Source organism: Agelaius tricolor, unplaced genomic scaffold (genome assembly GCF_023055355.1).
Source record: "Agelaius tricolor isolate 1412-34295 unplaced genomic scaffold, bAgeTri1.0.p SCAF_12, whole genome shotgun sequence".
In the NCBI taxonomy this organism is placed as follows: Eukaryota; Metazoa; Chordata; class Aves; order Passeriformes; family Icteridae; genus Agelaius; species Agelaius tricolor.
This window is the reverse complement of record NW_027269272.1, coordinates 9666507-9673568: the sequence shown is the minus strand read 5'-3', so window position 1 is coordinate 9673568 and position 7062 is coordinate 9666507.

Genomic DNA, 7062 nt, shown 5'->3' with positions numbered 1-7062 from the left:
GTGTTGTGGATTGTAGATGTGCTGAAGGATATTGGGGTCCAGAGCCCTGTGTAATTGTTTGAGATTTAAGAAGAATGAAAGGAGGGAGATCTTTTGTGAGACCTTTTTGTTGTGCGTAGGGGGGTGTTGGTTTTTTGTGATGGGGTTTGTTTGGTTGTTTGGATTTTTTGCTTGTTTGGATTTTTGCTTGTTTGTTTTAGCCCTCCCTCTGATGACCTTTTTTGAAGTCATTCTGCTGTGGATGAATTATCCATAGGTTTGGTATCTGAAGAGAATTCTATTTTGGTATGCCCAAATTACTGCTGAAAACTGCCCCATGAGGAGGTCTCAGTGCACCTTTGGGCCCTTTCCTCCTGTGGTGCAGTTCATATGCACATGGCATCTCTTCATACCCCTTGCAGGACTCTCCTGAGTGCAAAACTCTTTGCAAAAGATAAGCAGTAAATCCCTTTGGTTTGTCACAGATGGTTCTATGTTGTGCTGCTTCTGTGGCAACTGAGGGATTGGGGTGGGTGAGGGAAATCTTTGGCAGCTCTGAAGGGCACGCTCAGGGAGAAGAGGCTGCTGGTCTCAGGGGAGAAATTCCTGCAGACTCAGCCCTGGTGGAGCTAGGTGACTGTAGCATGTGTCTACAAAGAGTGTTGAGCCTCTTGGTCAGGTAAGAAAACAAGATGAAGAGAAAATGCTTCCAGCTGAGAATACCTGAATGTGTTGTGCATGGTCAGTCCTAACCCAGTCCAAACCCCAGGCTGAGAGCTCCTAACATGCTGCCAGGTACTGAGCCAATCTGCTAGCCTCTCTTTTCCTGCTTGAGTTGAACACTGCAATCATCAAGAAGAATAAATCTGTAGGTGATCTATGGGATGTATTGGCTGCCTACCACCCAATCCATGTAAGCTGGGGAAGGGATGCTCCTACTGCATGCTGAGGGCTAGGTCTGCAATAGGTGAATGGAGAAACTTAGCATGGCCTTGTTGTCTACCTGTCTTGTTGAGGAGAAAGTGAACCCTGCAGTGGGGAATGAAAAAAAGATGCACTCAAAAGCAACAACCAGAAAATAACTAGTATGGAGATCATGTAACTAAAGATTCCTGCAGAGCAGGAGACCTCTCCTGGCTAACCCAACCACACCTGCCTTCAGTGCCTTGCATCTCATGGAGGTAAGGAGCACAAGTAACAACAGAATAGTTACTGGGCTATAAACAATTTCAGTGACATTTGCATTGGTTTGTCTTGCATCTGTTTTGAATATGGTTTGTCCTGTAAGAATAGAGAAATGTTGCCTCACAGAAACTACAGAGCCAGGACCTGAGGTGGACTTAATTCACACAGACATTGTATTTTTTTTGACTACTGGGGTGCAAGACGTCATCTTTGGGCTCTGGAGTGGTGCAGGATTGTATTTCAGAGTAACAGCTGCTGTGCTGTTTTAATATCAAAATAAAATTGCAATATGGGAATTAATTTTCCAGTTACTTCTATTTAATGTCTGTGTTAAGAATTCAAATATTTCAGGGTTGGCATTGAAACTGAACTCCCACAGGACTTACACACAGCAGCAGTGTCTGCTTTGGGCAGCAAGCAGGTTTGGGATTAGGTTTGGGCAAGAAAAAAATGCAGTGACATAAGCTTTCAGGTTTGCCTTAGCACAGTTTCTGTGTAAACAATTTTTCAGTCCCTTCTGTTAGTTCTGAAATAACTTGTAAAATAAGATGACTGCTTTAGAGCATGAACAGTGGGTAACTGGTATTTTTTTTCTCTCCAAAAGTGGACAGTGAAGAGGGTGGCTTGGCAAAGGTGAACAGGATTATTTAGCCTGCTGGAGCCAGGACTACCTGCCCAAGCTGAGCTCTGAGCAAACAGGGGGAATGCTACACGCCACCGCTACTCCTGGTGAGCTTCAATCTTCTGCTGTACAAGGGTGAATTATGTCACCACTCAGAAAAAGGGGAGTTCAGCTCTGCCACTCCTAGGCAGCACTTTTTTCCTTTTTTCAATGCTGGAAAAGAAAAGTTTAAATGCAGGTTTGAACAAAGATGCTGGTGGTATTTGCCTATAAACTGGGTAGAGGAGCTTGGGGTGAAAGGAAACGAGTTAAAAGCCTTGGAAGGTGGGGGTCAGGTTAGCTGCTAAAAACTTCCTCTTCAGTAGTGCTGTGAAAACACTGCTCTTCCATCCTGGGAGCTGATTAATATCAAATTTCCAGTCCTGCTTGATAGAGTAATGAATTCAGTATGATGTTTTTGCATTAAGGCAGTGTTTAGTGTAGTCTATTAACCCTTAGTGTAGCAGTCTGTTAGCTGCTTTGAGGAATCTGATTGCAGTCAGTAGAGGTGGCATGTTAATTTTTTCAAAGTCATCTTTGTCTCTAGGACTGTCAGGTCTAAGGTGAATGCTCACACTGCTTGGTTCAGCCTATTCCTCCTTTACTCCCAACTGCTTCACAGTTGAACTTAGTCATTCTGGCAAAGCTGAGATGGTTTTGGGCCCCTGAGCCCTTTGATGTTTCAGGGTAGGAGGGCTGGGAAGGGACCATCCTCAAGGAAGAACAGAGACATGAATGTGAGAAGCTTAACTTATCGTAGTAATGGATGGGTAACTTCAAGCAGGAGTTGCAGAATTGCTGCCCAGATGGTCTCATTGTCTGCTGTTCCTGGCTGCTCTCTACAGACACCTCAGTTTCTCAGTCTTTAAAAGCACAGATAACACATCCTTTGTAAACCTTTCTGAGGTGGAAAGCCCTGAGAGACTGATTGCTCTTCAGACTGAGACTGAAACCCTGGCAGGAAATGACTGTGGAAAATGCTTGTGATTACAGTTGCTTTAGCCTAGAGAATAAGTAGAGAGAGTTTGGTAAACCTTGCCATGCATTCTCTGAGCCAGGTACGTAATGAAGAAAGTAGTTAGTCATGAAGTAATTAACAGGTAAAATAGCAGGCTATTAATCTGCCAAACCATGTCTTAACTTTGTTTTTCTAGCTTCAGAAAGCTCTAAAAAGGCTGGTTTTCTTTTACAACTTCCACATTTCATTAACATGGCTGATTTCAAATCCTGTTTGCTGGACAGAGTGGAGAGTGCAGGGAAGGCCCAGTTCCTCAGCACGTGTAAAGGGACAACTGCAGTTCACCCTTTGGCACCACAGCACATTCCCTGCTGGCAGCCTTCTTCTGACAGCAACCTCTCCCTTAAAAGCATGGCTGCATTGCCTCCCAGCAGCAACGTGGCACAATGAAGATGAAAAAGAGCAAGAAGTTGAAATATCTCTTTTGTAAGCAACATTTTAAAAACTCTCCCTCATACTTCAAAGAAACTAAAACCCAAAGAGCTTAGCTCCACCAGGTTAAACTGTGTGCATTTATTAGTAGTAATAATAGCAATACCTGCAGTGGTTGAAACTTGTTTAACATTAATAATTTCCATTATTATGTGGTGCCAGGAAGCTGTGATGTTCTTGTATTGGATGGGACACCCAGGAGGAGACCAGTTCCTATCAAAGGCTGTAGGGGAGCCTAAAGGTGGAAGCTGCAGTTGCCCTCCTCCCTGAGGGGGTGGTGCTGGTGCCAGAGTGCATTCTCCCTGCTCTTGTTTCTGGGCTTGCTGCTGTGGCCAGGTGGGCACTGTTCACTCACCAGATGACACTTTGCTATGCTGCTGCAGCAGTAGTGATGGGTTGTATTGCCAGCTCACAGCAGGATGGCAGCTCAGTGCTGTGCTGTCCTCTCTTTTCTTCAGATCGTGCTCAAGTTCCCAATGCTAATTTTTGCTTTCAAGGCCATGGTGAGTATAATTTGTACAGACTGGAAGAAATATTGGGCCCTGTCTGGGATGCATTGTGCATTAACACAGTGCCATTTCCATTCCAATGTGCTGCCAATGCACAATCCAACCCTGATCTGAGGATTATCTTCCCCAAGCCTTTTTGGTAAGTCCATGGCATCTCCCCTGAATATTGCATCTGGGCTCCTAATGCACCACATTCCCTGTAATTAAGTGTATAAGCTCCTGAAGAGCGTTTGTGCAATAGAGGGAGTGAATCAGATGATTTTTCTTTGGGGCACTGAGCACCTGGAGCCTGTGGCCATCAGTTAATTACACTGGCTGTGAGCCACCCTGTCCTAGACAGAAGGGCTGGGTTTGTCTCCTTGGATCACAGGCAGCATTTGTTCCATGTCCAGACTAATGTGTGCCGGCTGGTTTGGGATCAGAACAGGTGGTGGAGAAGGGGGAAGGCAGGGATGTATTTTCTGCTGTATCTGACCAACCTGGGCTTTTCTCCCTTCCTGAAAGGGTTGAGGTGAGGACACTGCAGTTGGCCTGTTCAAGGCTCTGCTGGCAGCTGTGTGCCCATGGGAAGCACAGCCCTGTGTCACCTTTGTCCCTCTTGCCCCTGGACCCAGCTGGCTGCTGGCTGTCCCCAGAGGCAATGGGGCTTTGGGGGGGACGGGGCACTGTCAGTCCCTCTGAGAAACAGTGCCACCTTAATGCTCCACTTTGGGCTTAAAAAAGCCCCCAAGCCAAAACAACAACAACGAAACCATCACCCAAAGAAAAGTCTCCAAACCCCTCTAAATCCATTCTGAGGCAAAATGGTGGCATTTGAACAGTTTTGTTCTGGTTTTGTTTTGTTGTGGTTGTTGTTTTTTCTTTTGGTTTCTTTTTTTTTTTTTTTTTTTTTTGTTTTTTGGGGTTTGTTTGTGTTTTTTTTTTGTTGTTTTTTGGTTTGTTTTTTTCTTCCCTGTTGCTAGTTCTTAACAGTGTCCTGCAAGCAGCAGGGCCAAGCAGAGGGGCTGATTTTCCTGTCTGGCTGCCTCTTCACAAGGCAGTGATTCAGCAGGAGGTTCCTCATGTCCTCCTGTCCCCATATCCCCCTGTTCCATATCCAACTTCCCCATGTTCCCTTCTCCCCCTATCCTCCTCTCCCCATATCCCCTGTCACCATATCGTGCTGTCCCTGTACCCCTGTCCCTATCACCCCTTATCTTCTTGTCCCTCTCTCCCTGCCCCATATCTTCCTGTCCTTGTCCCCATAGCCCGCTGTCCCCCTGTCCTCATATCCCCCTCTCCCCACATCCCACTGTCCTCATCACCCTCTTCCCATCTCCCTGTCCCCACCTTCCCATATGTCCATATCCTGCTGTCCCTGTCCCCATCTCCCTGTATCTACTTGTCCCCCTCTCCCCCTTCCCCACATCTTCCTGTCCACACCCCCATTTCCCCTGTACCCCTTCCCCCACATCCTCCTGTCCCTTTATCCCCCATATCCCCGGTTCCCCTATCCCTATATTCCGCAGTCCCTATAACCCCATACCCCCGTATCCCCCTATCCCGGGTTCCCGCGGATCCGTCCCTCAGGCGCGGGCCCGGCGAGGCCGCAGCGCCCCCTGGCGGCCCTGCCCGCACGGCGCGTCCCGGTCCCTCAGCCAGTCCCTCAGGCGGTCCCGGTCCCTCAGCCAGTCCCTCAGGTGGTCCCGGTCCCTCAGCCGGTCCCTCAGGCGGTCCCGGTCCCTCACCCGGTGCCAGTCCTTCAGGCGGGGCCGCGGTGCGGGAGCAGGAAAACACCGGGGCTCAGCACAATCCCCGCTCCTGGGGTCCCCAGGCAGGAGCCGGAGGAGCCGGTAGGAGGATGTACCTCCAAGCCGAAACACCAGCAGGCGTCCCTAGCCAAGGTCAGCAGGATGATGAGTAGCAGATGATGAGGCCAGAGGGAATGTCTCATGTGATAAGAAAGGAAGGTTAAAAACAGCTCATAACCACTAGTCATCAAAAAAAAAAAGTGTTTGGATAGTAGTTCTTGAAAACATTTCTCTATGGATATGCCATCCTAGAGCTGCACATTCGTTCAGAATCCCTGCTGTGAAGCCTCTGTATGTGGAGAACACCATCTTCCCCTCTTTGGGCGGAGAGCCAGACTCTCCTCTGACAACTGGCAGCAGCTAAGCAGGTCAGGCCAAAAAGCAGAGGAATAAGTGTGTACAAGACTGAATAATAACCAGAGCATTGGGCAACAAGGTGCCTTTTGGTGTCTGCTTGGATCACAAATTATCATTCTGACTACAGATATGTTCACTGGGCCAAGCACTGCATTGCTATTCACAAGCACAGGGAAATCTTGCACAGCAAATGTGATCAAGACCTGTAGTACTGTGTTTGAAGGATTTTAGACCCAGCTATGCCAGGTATTTTGCTTCAGTGGTCATTGCCTGTTGTCTTGACTGGGATGATTTGTTAGGCCAGACCTGGAGTAATACCCTTGTCCTCAGTGACCAAGTCACTCTGGAAATACAGAGGAAAAATAATGAAGCAGGGAAAAAAACTAAGGCAAAACAAAGTCTATTTAACCACATGTATCTTTAAAGCTTCAAGCTGGACCCGTTCTTCCTGTGTCCGTTTCCTTTGCTGTATAGCCAATCTCCCTCACTGTCTTTCTCAGCTACAAAATTCCTCTCTTAGGACAGGTCAGGGAAAAGATAATTGCTGTCTGCTGCCCTCCCCCAGGATGCTGGGCAAGCCTCATTCACCCACCCGGACTGCAGCTTATCAAATGACACAATCCCCAGCGCCCTGCTCCAGGAGGTTTGTCTGCACCTCATCCTGGAGCTCATCTCTGTCTGGGCATTTTCAGTTAAACCTAACGTGTGTTGGCTACATCCAAAAGCTAGTATTTAGATATAAGACCAAAAACCAAGCACCGAGGGAAGGAATTCTGCTGTTGGTTACCCAGCTACGTGGCCAACATTCCCATGCAGTGAACACAGAGAAAATAACAGCACAACCCAGCTGCTTAAGAACTTATAGGATGAAGGATTACAGCTGCTTTAACAGACAGAAAGGAGCTAATGTATTTCCTGTGACTACACGTCCTGCCTGAGCCCATATCCTCCGTTAATTACCCGAGGGGGAGCAGCCTTTCCTCTACTGCCTTACGGTGGCCCCATGCCAGCGGGGACGGGCAGCGACTGGGCTCCTTCAGCCGGGGGCACGGCGACGACTTTTCCTGGACAGAGCCCACGGGAGAGCCACAGCAAGGCGTGTTTGAGCCCGGGGACAGCGGAGGGCACACG